Raw genomic sequence first — 12,987 nt, 5'->3', positions numbered from 1 at the left:
TTTAACATGTCATCCCTTTTGAACTTTGCGATTCAACGGATGCGATATTATCTTAAGTTATGTCATAGTGGTGCAGTTGGGTCCACCATAATATCACAATCACAATTTTTACTGTGACATCCATTTATGAATTACGCTATGAAAGTTTTGATACAACAAATGCTATATTACAATAGGGCGTGTTATAATGGAGTAATCAGGCTCGTAACAATATCACGATCAGAGGTTTTAACGTGACAAGGATTTAAACACTTGGGGTATGGCAGATGCGATATTTCTTTAAGATGTATTATAATGGTGCAGCAAGTCCGCAATGTTATCTCAATCGACGGTGTACGGGACTTCGACTGGCACATGGATTAAAAACTGGCCTTAACCCCCATAGTTGACCGTGATCTAAGGGTTGACTATGAGATCGACGACTAGGATTGAGTGTGGGAGTTCAACCATGATCAAGGAAGTCTGTACTTTCCTACCCCCGCTCTTCCGATATGCTAACTCCTCTGATACTCTACAATACTCCTCCGATATGTTAACTCCTCTGATATTTCTCAGGTATTTCATGTGATAGTGCTATTAACTCCTCTATTAACACTGTTTATGCATCTCCACCGATGTGTTCCTCTTTGCTTCTCGTGTCTTCCAATGACGTCTTTCGATAGCTCTTCTTTGACTGCTCCTATTCTTGACTTCCAATGGCTTCCAATGTCTTTGCTCCTTGTCTTCTTGCTCCTATTTCTTCACGGATCTGCTCTACATCTCCTTGGCTTCAAATGGTCATTTAGTATCCTAGAATATTGCCATATTGACATCAATGACAATCTAAATCAACAATATTTGCACATTTTCTTGCACTCCTATTATCACAGGAAAATTGTTATGGCAATTTGTACTCTAGAAACATATGCAGAATCATAGAGGGAGAGGGAAAGTGTACATATTTTTATTCTCGATGCAACAAATATATGAAGTCAAATTTCATTGGACATGAATGAAATTTATGTGTGTCTAGTAATCTGGGGCCATCATCAGATAACAATGCTGAATTAAAGAACAAGGATGAGATGAGGAAAATAAGAGCTAGTTGAGGCTATAACATCATATCTTATGCATTGGTTGAGGTTGTAGCAGTGTATCTTATGCATTGGTTGAGGTTGTAACAATGTATCTTATGAATTGGAGAATCATCAAGTAAATGGGTTCCTTCTGCAAGGGATTACTAGATATCTATTGGTGGTCATATTTCAACTCATGATGGTCCTTAGCTTTACTAACTCTGCAATGTTTATGGAATTTGATGTGTTTTTCATAGTCTTTTGTGTGGCACTAGCCTATGTAATTGGGATAGTTGTGTGTCATTGCTGCCATGCATTATTTCCATTTTCAATTTTGTGGCTAAGTTGATTCTACCAAGTTGGTACCTGAGAAGTTTGAGTTGGTGACCAACTGGGTATTGAAGTTTCTTATGGGTTGGTGCCCATGAATTCATTGACTTGGCACTCAGCGAGGATATTGGTGTCTGATGTGGGTTTGCACCCATGAACTCACTCATTTGGTGCTCAGTTAAGGGATTGGTGTCTCTTGTAGGTTGGTTCCTATGAAAGTTTCATTTGGAGCTAATAAACTTGATTGTACTCTTTATATATTAAGAAAAGTTTAAAGTGATTTTATTTCAATTATGTATCTTTTGTGTTTGTGTTTTTAATCTCATATGGTTAATATTGTGATGGTTTGATGATTAAAAATTGGTTAATAAATGAAACACTAATTCACTCCCCCTCTTAGTATTTCCAACAAGTGGTGCATTGAGTCAAACCCATGAGGAATTGACAAACAAAGATAACATTCCATTAGAGAAATTTTGAGGTAAAAAATGGGCCTCGGAACAAAAATGTACAACAAAAATCAACTTTATAAGAACCAATAGGATTCAATATGATGATGTCAACCATAGGGATTGATTCATTATTTTTGGAGAAAAAGATTAAAAAAAACTATTTTTTCAACTCATATTTTAAACTTATCTCCCTACGATTTAACTCAAATTTCAAGTGGGAGCACTCTTTGGATGCATACTTTAATTTTTCATCCAAGGAGTACCCACGTTGCATACTTTTGATGGACCCCACTGCATGAAAAATGTGAAATGCAATTAAAAAACGTGATTGAAAATTCTTCTTCAATTAAATTTTCATCAAAAGTTAAAAAAGAGTTATAAGGTACATATTTCAACAAAATTATTCACATATTTGATTGTGAACAAGTCTCTTTTATCATCAATAACATGTCATATATATAGATATCATCACCACCTCTAGACTGCAAATATGCCATACCAATTCTTCTTAATACATTGGTGGCACAACTGCAATGCCATAAACTCTTAACTAATAATAATACTTTTGGAGTACTAATTGGAGTGCAAACTAAGATGCAATTGCGTAACAGAGATATAGTGATGTGCAACTGTGATAACCAAGCGAGGATCAATATATGTCATGATTGTGATCTTGTAATGCCAAGCATATCAAAATGGATAATGATGCCATATAATCTTAGCGCCTAATTGAAGGTTTGAGATCATGATTAAATCAAGCACAAGAATGCAGAGATACCCATACTGTACTAAATATAAGTGATACAATTGATCTTGACGTCACTATAAATACACGAGCTGTCAGTAGAGATACCTATGACGTCAACGAAGGACCTTTATGATGGCATAACAGAGAGCCTTACAAAACTAATTAGGAAATTAAGTTATGTATCTTAAGATTGTATACTGATGATGTCATATATCGGAGAAGTTGAACAAATTACACTATCATGATGCTACCATACAAAGAATGTTCTACAAATATATCCATTCAGATTTGATGAGAAGTGACATTCAATTCCATAAGTGCGAGTTTTGGACCAACCGACATTGCAGAGATAGTGTGCCATTGAAACACAGAGAGACAAGAACCATCTGAATCCTGAGGAAACCACCAAACCCTAGAGTTATCGAATCACAGAGAAACCATCCAAAATTACTGAGGTATGCATATAGAATAGTCATATGAAATTCCTGAGTTAGTTGTCCAAAATTTCAGATCAAAGTTTACACTTTTGAGGAGCACCTTAATGGGGTATATATAGTGCTTTGTCATAGTTGAAAGGTCGCATCTCTTGGGTGAGATGACCTTGAAGCTGACCTTTAAATTTGAATTTTAGAAATAAAATATTTCCATCCAATTACATATTGAAGGCACCCTTAAATGTCTTAGGCAGGAGGCATTAATAGTTCAAATATACACCTTAATTATTTTCAAAGTAATTTTTTTGCTAATCAATTCGAATTTTCACTTTGGGGATCAAGGGAAATTCTTCCCGAAGTTGACTCATAAATTTGACACAGGGTCCATCGAAAGTATGCAACATGGATAATTCGTGAATGACGAATTAAATTCCACATCCAACAAGTGCTCCTGCTTGAAATTTGAGTAAAACCATAGGGTGATAAGTTGAAAATACGTGTTGAAAATGTAGTTTCTTAATTTTTTAATCTTTTTTTACTCTTTTACTCCAAATATGGTAAATCATCCCCCATGGTTGACATCATCGTCTTGAATCCTATTGGTTCTTATAAATTTGATTTCGATTGTATATTTTTGTGTTGAGGCCCATTTTTTACCTGAAAATTTCTTTAAAGTTTTCTCTGTCCGATAATATAACATGGACTTCTCTAAGGGCATCCAAATATCCATTCCAAACTTCCATAAATTCAGATTCAACCCCAAATCAATTGTTGACTTCCATCCCCAACTCCAGATCATGGAATTTGTTGGATTTTCCAAATGAGAGAGCTTACATATTCCTCTATCTCAAAGTAAATCAATGAGAGATAGAGGAAGGAGATGATAATCTCTACTGCATGACCAAGGATTAGCTCCTATCCTCACCCTTCTTGCATTTCCTATGTGGCATGAAGTACACGATACAATAACTTCAAATAAGTTTCAAAACGCACTCCAAATTACTGAAATATTTGACCTAGGTTTGTCATGTCTTCTTATCTAGTCCTCAAGAGAACTCAAGGAAATATACATATGATAGATGACCATGGTCCAAAGGATTTGGGTAGAAAATAACCTCCAGTTGTATTTTGTGGCCATCGATCTAGAGAAAAGAAAAATATTTTCTTCTTAGAAATTCTGAGAGGGGGGTGAATCAATATTTCCTTCTACTTTCACACAATTTGTTAGTTTATTAAATTAAACATTTAGAGCATCAAATCATAAACATTGCATCAATCAATATACAAAATATGCCAATCTGAAAAGATTTGCATTATGTATGGTTTACATATAAAAATTTACCAAACAAGTTGGAAGGAAGCACAGGACTCCCCAAGCCTGAAGATGTTTGTAGACAATGGCTACAAGAGTCTCCAGCCTCCCTTACAATCAACCAATCCACCCAATACTTCCAAAACCAATAGAGACCAATGAATAATTATTTAAAGATTTGTTATAGAGAAGGTAAACATAACTTGTCGTTGTTAACATGGTCACTGTCATGTAGATCTTAATATCAAGGTGTTGTCATATAGGTTACTCTCAACAAGGACTCTATTCAATGTCAACATAATCATTGGGGTCATCAAGAGGATGTCATTCAAGGTTACTGTTGTCACCATCAATATCATAGTTATGAAAACAATGTCATTGCCATATTTGAGACTTTTTCCTCCATTTTCTCTTACTGCCAAGGCTCATTCACAAAAATATTTCAAAGCACTAATCTCTACACATTGTTCTTGAATCCATGTGCTAAGATTTGTGCTTGCTCAAGCTAACAAAAATATCTTCAAACAATCAAAGCAAACATCTTCTAGGATAGTTTTGAGAGTCAATATTGTGCATTATAAATACACTACCACACCACTATCACAGTGAATCTTTATACAATATAGTGGCAAAACCTCTATCCCTACTTAGTCTCAAGCTCAGTGAAAATGTTTCTTGTGTAGGACTCAAATGAAAAACCATAATTTCTTCTTGTACTTTATCAGATTCAGACCCATACATGTTTTGGATTGATGCTTCACATATACAATACCAAAGTTATGGCATTGATCCATTGTATGGTTGTTTTTACACCATGTGCTTAGTAAAAAAGGTAAGCTGAGTTGATACTATGTCGAGCACATGGTCACAAGCATAAGATTACATATGAAGGAAGAATCGATTAGTCCAATGTTACACAATATTTTGTGATGTCTCCTGTTCACTTCCCATGCCATATCGCAAAGTGCCAAAACATTGACTACTGTGCGGAATATCCATCATGATATACATAATAAAACCTCCCTGAAGAATCAAAGGAAAGATGCCTTGAAATCATTCTGGAGAAAGTTTCCTTAAAACCTAACTTTTGGTATCAAGGCATTTTTCTCCACTGCCTGCCTGTCCTTGTGGAAGGTTGCTCAGTTATACACTCACACTGTCAGTGTGGGTTTTCATAGGAAAACTCGCATTGGCATCCTTATGATAGGTTTTCCCAAACTTGAGGAGAGGCTTCACTCACTAGAACCTTCGGGAACATCAAGTTGGATGTTGGTTGTTGTTGTTGTTGATATGGTCAAGCTCTCTCATTTGGGCCTATTGATCTTATCATTGTGGGCCTTCCCCATGAGTTGTGGACCTTCCTCCCTCTTTTTTGGATCCCTAACTCCCTATACCTTCCTATAAATTCACCCAGTTCCATTCCCAAATGGTTGGTCATTGATTGTTGCATCCCTATGCTAAGATTATGCTTACATGCTTCTTATTCTAGCTTGGAAAAGGAGTGCTTGAAGAGTGTTTTCTTGGACTTGGACATCCACCCGAAGGAAGGCCTCGAAATCAAGGCATAGGTTGTATGATTCTCTTTTTAGTTTCTTAATATATACATTTGATGTTCACTTTCCATAATTGTGTAAACACTTATGCAATTAGCTTAATGTTCCTTGATCTGTTAAGTAGTGAATGATTGGTATATGTTATATATATGCTCGTGTCTTGCATAGTACTTTAATCTTCCTTGCAGGTTTTCGAATGTGAAGAGCGACTTAGGAGTGAGGTCTGGAGTGAAATATTCAAACCATCTCTGGAGAACGAGCAATTAGGATCAGAATGAGGTAGGTTCCTCTTTCTGATTACATTTTTCAAGCATAAGCTAGGAAAGTGAGTATTATATTGTTTAATTTTTTGCTCTACCCACTCATTAGGCTAGAGGGATCTCCGTTGTCCGCAAAGGATTTTTTTTCACAACAAAATGATGAATCCTCTAGGGAAGCTATAGCCTTTTCACCTTATTTTTCCATCTGATCTCTTGATCAGTTTGACTGACCATCAAGTTCTCAGTTGGTTTAAGTCTATATAGGTTTGCACAATCACTAATTGCTACCTTAGAGTGCTAAGTCTGGAGTGTTTGTGATTTTTTTTTCCCGTATTCCTCGCTCAGCGTGAGTTTTATCAGTGACAGTCGCACTAGAAGTGCATGTTTTTACCTTTACAGTCATGCTAAAAACAATTTTCTCCATTGTTTACCTGCACTAAATACCAACACTTTTTTTGCTATGAAAAGTAGTGCTGACATCACGAGTTTTGCTATGAAAAGTAGTGTGATGGCCCTATTAGCCTGGGTTTTTCTATCTAAAGTAGCGGTGATCCTTGAATGTGAGGATTTTTAGGGTTTCTCTGTCAAAATCTAGTGTGACTTGGCCCTTGAGGACTTTTCCCATCCTATATGCTTGGATTTGTCAGTGTTTTTGATTAATTGTCTTGATTAATTTGCAAAATTTGTCTCATTGACTTTGAAGTGAAATTTGATTGAGCTATAATGTTTCTAGTCAATTGGTCATCACTTGCTTCTTGTTGGTGTCATTGAGATGCTAGTTTTGCTGATTGATTGAGTGTTTTTTTTTTCTTTGGAAATCATTGAAAACATCATTTTGCATTTTTTTTAGCTTGTCCTTCAAAATTTACCTTTCGTTAAAATGCATTAGATTATTTGCATTGAAAAGTTATTTTTTGAGATTCATCATTAAAATTAGATCACATTTTTCGGTGGTTGAAAGCTAAAAACTATATTAGGTGCATCAAATCATTCAAAATGAAAAGAAGAGCATAATTCATATAAGTGCATCTTAGTAAAGTAAATCCAATTTTCTTTCGAAAAAGTTCCACTTAGGATAGTGGATAGTGAAAATCATTTTTACTTTTGGCATTGGATCATCTATAAACCTAGCAGATGTCGTTAACTACCTGTATTGTATCCCAGGGATGAAATCTCTTTCCATTACGAAATTATATTGGAGGTTCTCCAATACTCTAGGGTTTATTGAAGGCACTCTAGTATGGAAAATATATGGGAGCCTCTCACCGAATGGTTATGCACTAGATAGTGCTAACACGAACTTGTGCTCCCCGTACCATCGAGTATATATTGGGAGATGCCATTAGGTTTCTATCCTTTAGCCATAGTTAACTGAGTCAGCCACCTTGTAAAAATGATACACCGAACACAACATTTGGGGACATTGGCCGTCGTATGTTAAGTCCTTGGTTTCAGCTAAGGTGTATATTGTGGTTCATGAATACTTGGTAAACCCTCTTGCCTAGCTTACCCCTCTTTTATTTTGTTTTGTTAATTTCTAAAATCAATTAATTGACTATGGAACAAAATTATTCTTGTGGAAATAATCCTTAGTAGATCTTAGGTTGATAATGATGGCAACATTTTTTTTGTCTACCAATCAAGGAAACCCCTCTAATGAGAATCCTAGTCCTTTTCCTTCTTTTGGAAATACTGGTGCTTCCTATATGGAAACATTGTTCCTTCCTGAATTGACCATTGGTATAACGGAGTGTCGAGACTACTTTTCAACTGAGTTTTCCTCCACCTGAACAACATCAACCTCAAATTGATCCTAAAGTTGATCCCTCACCTTCTTCACCTATTTCTTCACCTCGTTCTTCCTCTTCACCTGGTGAAAGTATGGATTCTAGTAATTAGGAAGCTAAGAAGAAGAAGAAGAGGAAGAAGAAGAAGAAGAAGAAGAAAAATAAGCAAGCGGAAAACCAAAAAACCATTGCTATGGATGCAACTGATGTAGAAAAATCTTCCAATCAGCCCCGAAAAGTAAAATTCCCTTGCATGTTATTTAATGGTGACCACCTTCTTTGGAATTGTCCTGGTATTCCTAAGGTCTTAGAAGTGTGGTCCATAGGTTCACATCGACCTTTTTCATCATCCTCTACAGATCATGTTGGTGATAAACCTTCAACTAGTAAAGCCCATGGGAAAAAGGGAAAAGTAAAATTTCCCTGTAATTTGTGTGGAGGTAATCATCCCATTCATCTTTGTCCTCTTCTAGATGAGGCTTCAAAAGAGTTGGAAAACGTTACATATTCCCAGCCTCATCTTTTGGTCTATTACCAGAAGCTTTCCCCTAATCCTTTGTTAGTTGATCAACTGATTGATAAAAATCCATCTTTGGTCAATCCTACTCTCTCTGAAAGTGAGTCTCATGAGTCCGTTTTTGAACAACCATTGGTTGAGAAAATACTAGACTTGACTCTGCCTTAAGTTAACCATACCTTTTAGGTAGAGAGTGAACCTCGTACTGCTCAAGTTCTTCTGGTTTCTTTAGCTTCAAATGAACCGGAGGGAAATCCTCCCATTCCCGAGGTGCATGAGAGAAACTCTCCTATTCCCACAGAGCAAGAGGGAAACTCTCACATTCCTATGACACTCCCTCTATGTAGTCTAGTCACTTCTTTTGATTGGATTCGGCTGGTAGGATATCATCTTCCGTCTTATGTGCCTTTCCAGATTACAATACATGCTTATAATATGGTCATAGCAAGCCTAGTCATAGACAAGGGTGCATTTCTTAGCATTCTGTCCTCAACTACTTGGCAAATTTTAGGTTCTCCACAACTTGTCCCCATCAACCAGAATCTGTTAGCTTTTAAAAGAGGAACCAGTCAACTGTTAAGCATCCTTCCTAAGTTACCTATTACTTTAGGAGGAAAGATAGTCTATATAGACGTGATGGTTGTCCAAGGCCCTTTAGATTTTAGTCTACTCCTTGGTCATGACTATGTTTACGTCGTAGGAGCTCTTGTCTCCCTCTTTCGAGTGATTTGTTTCCTGCATGAAGGAAGCATTGTGATCATTGATCAACTTACATTCATTGGTCCTGAATCAACTCCCAATCAACCATTATCCCTAAATGGTTATTATAGGCAAGAGGTATCACCCCCGTCACAAGTTAATTATGTGGCCACCTGTTCCATGCCCACATCTACTGATGATCTAGTAGGTGATGTTGTACATCATGTACTGGGGGAATTGGAGCCTGATTTTTCATTTGGATCCCTGAACATGTATCCCTTCCAGAGTATCATTCTCCCATATGATGAGAACCTCTTGGAATCCATGTCCTCTTTCAGTTTGTGATCAAGGGTTTGGAGCAGAGTTCCTTGTCTTGTGTCAATCTAGTTAAAAAATGAAAGAAGGGCCATGAGGATAGTTCCTTTACTATGTCAACCTCGTTAAAAAATGAAATAGGTTATGAGCATATTTCCTTTACTTGTTTCAAGATCGGTAAAAATGAAACAAGGTTTCATGAGCATGGTTCTTTTCTTGTGTCAATCTAGTTAAAAAATGAAACAAATCCCCTTCTGTTATAGACATTTTTGGGCACTGCAACCCCAATCAAACATTTCCATAAACCAAGGGCTCCTAAGTCCCTAAAAGTTTCATTCCATCCCCTAAAAGAACAAGGTCAGTTGATTACATCATCTCCAAGAAGTTCTCCATGAAAAACCACTCAGAACTGGTCAAAACTGGACCATCTCACTTGCTCCATGGTCAAAGTGCGATGCATCCCACCTAAATGCACACAGGAAGTTCGATGCATACTGAAAAGACCTTCTATGGGGTGTGATGGGTGAGAGTGGACAAATGGCAGAGATAGTTTGCGAGGTGGATGATCATGGAATCTTCCAGAAACTTCTCCTGGGACACTTGCCTCTCTGAATTCACCCAGGGATGAGTAAGAGATCATCAATCTCCAAGTGGAATCAAGAACTATCAAAGAGAGGATACTAATCAAATCCTAGAAGCTGACTCACCCCCTGCAATCATCTATATATGGATCCCTCATCCCAGAGATCCGAAGGCTGGAATTTTGTATCTTGTAAGGAAGTGCTGTTGGTTTCTTGTTGGAATATCATAGTGTTGGGTGATCTAAGCTTTTCATGAGGTGAAAGAAGGGCTTTCATGCTAGAGGATGATGCTAGGTCAGAACAATTGGTTGTAATCCTCTTTGCTATTCTTGATTATTAATAAAGTTATTCAAGTTTTCCTCCACATTCTTGTATGTTTGATGATATATGCATTTGTGTGGTCAATATATATCTGGTCCTATATTTTTTATGATTGTAGATCTCTGTTCTTCGATAGTATTATGCTGCTTTGATTCCATAGGTGCTCTTTGAAGCTGGGTAGACGAAAGAGAAGCGGTAAGGATTTGTCAAAAAGGAGAGGAATCAAGCAAGGAACCAAGCGCAAGACTGAGGTTAGTGTCCTTCATTCCACTCTGATCTACTTCTCATAAAGGAAAACGAAAGTGGCTTTAGTTTGTTTATTTCTAAGATAGCTATCAGTCTTAGTGGGACTAGCAGATCTGAGTGGACAGTAGATTTCCTGATAACAAAATGGCGACTCCACTGAGGAGCGAATAGATTGTTTGTTTGTCTATATTTGTTTGTTTTATAAACTTACAGATGGAGCTTGAAGTCAAGCCAACTAGCCTTCGAACTGCATTTGCTATGCAAGTGCAAAGTAGATCAATGCTGCTTTAGTCTATCTCCAGGTTCTGTTTATAAACTAAAAAATTGATTTGCAAACCTTCTAATTGCCCTAGTGGTGGTTCTAGTAACCTGATCGATATCAACCCCTATGATTTCTGTTTACTATACATCATTTGCTCGGCCTAAATCCCTGAACTGAGTTGCAAACTATGACTAAGAGCAAAGTAAAGTCTGGTCCTGGTACCATCACACCCTCTCTTCAAGGAAATCTGGATGCATTGCACTTCCCGTGTGAAATAGGTGGGATGCATCCCTGTTTCCCCATGTTATAGGTGCAATGATCAGAAAAGGCTAATTTTGCCTCCAAGTATTGGTTTTTTCTTCACTCTTTTCAGCTCTATTATGGAGTTTTGCTCTCTGTGATCAGTATACCATTATGGAAACCCCATTTCTTTCCATCATTTCGCCTCCATTGTGTAAAGAACTGTGAATTTTTTTTATGTATTTTCCACCATTTTCAGTTATCTTTTACAAAGTAGTAGCATATTCGAACTGTCGTCTTTTGATTTGAAAGTGTCGCAAGTGTTGTTTTCAGTCAAAGAAATGAATTCTATTGTTCTTGATGGTCTATTATATAGTTACTCTTCTATTTGATTTGAATTAGTAGTTTTCAAGTGTCGAAAGCAATTTTCAATTCAAAATAGTAAAGTGTCATCATTATCTTCCTTTCGTTTTTGAAGAGAAATATGTTAGTACTGTCGCTTAGAAAAGATAATTCAGATTTGTACTTAGCATTCTTCTTGTCATTCACACATTAAGAAAGCTGAAAACAAATACATGCATATGAATTTTCATTTAGACTACTTGTTGGTTTGATTTAGGACAATGCATCTAGTGTGTGCTCTTTGCTCTATGTTGAAAGAATACCGTCTCTCTCTCTTTAGTAGCTAGGATTTTCATTGCAAAAGGAAGATTAAACGATTGTTTATCATCTTAGATTGGATTTTAGGAATTGTACATCTACATCACGCGGTGAACCTGAAAGGCAAATTTCTTAAGAAAGATCAACTGTAAAATAAATTTAATGAACCTAAAAATGCTTTGGAACCTAACGCACAGCATCTAGAAGTCTAGGCTAGAGACGTATTCCGGCATCGTAAAGCCTAGTAACTATCGCTTCCACTGTTGGTTGGGTGATTCCTCCTCTTTGAGACGAAAAGTGCTAGTACGGACTTGTGCTCCCACGTACCATCAAGTATATATTGGGAGACCACAATAGGCTATATCCTTTATCCATAGGAAGCCGTGTCTGTCGCCCTATCGATCGCAATGCACTGAACATAGCATTCAGGAAGATTGACTGCCGTACTGTAAAAAGTATTCTGTAGTTTTGCGATTGGTTTGGTAATCCCTCTATCTAGATTTCCAGAGCAGTCTCTTTCATTCCTTTTCAGACTCCTTAAAGGAAAAGGCCCATCTGAGCACTTGTCACTTCAGGCTCATTAAAAATTGAAGGCGACTAGAGTCATCTTTTGCTTTTTCTCGACTCTTAAGAATTTAAAAAACAAGTTGTGTCAAAGCGTCTAAAATTTATTTTAATAGGAATAACAACACCTTTCCTACGTTGGTCTTAGGTTGAGGAAAATGGAGTCCACCAACCAATGATTTCCCCTTGGAGGAAATCCTAGTCCTTTCTCCTCTCGGGGAGATGTTGGTGCACCTCATATGGCCACATTGTCACTTCCAGGATTGATGATTGGCTTGCCAATATGGCTCTTCTAGACCTCCGTCATTTAGAACACCATGATTCCTGAACAATCAAGTCAGAAACTGGATGATACTAAAGTTACCCCCAACCTTCTATTTCATTCAATTCTCCCTCTCCTCCTTCCTCTTCGCTTGATAAAGCCAGTAAGGCCCAAAACCAAGTAACTAAGAAGAAGAAGGAGAAGAAGAAGAAAGAGAAGAAGAAGAAGGAGAAGGAGCCAAAGACAAAAGGGGGCAACCATGCATCGTCTAGCGAAAATCCACACACTGCACCGTCCAAGCCTAAATCGCCATGTGTCATTTGCAAAGGAGATCACTACCACTGAGATTGTCCCTGCATCCCTTGAATCTTAAGGGACTGGTCTCCTCG

This window comes from Pinus tabuliformis, chromosome 6 (assembly GCF_031772625.1).
Source record: "Pinus tabuliformis cultivar Carrire ecotype Pingquan chromosome 6, CPIR1, whole genome shotgun sequence".
NCBI lineage: Eukaryota > Viridiplantae > Streptophyta > Pinopsida > Pinales > Pinaceae > Pinus > Pinus tabuliformis.
This window is presented reverse-complemented; position numbering follows the sequence as displayed.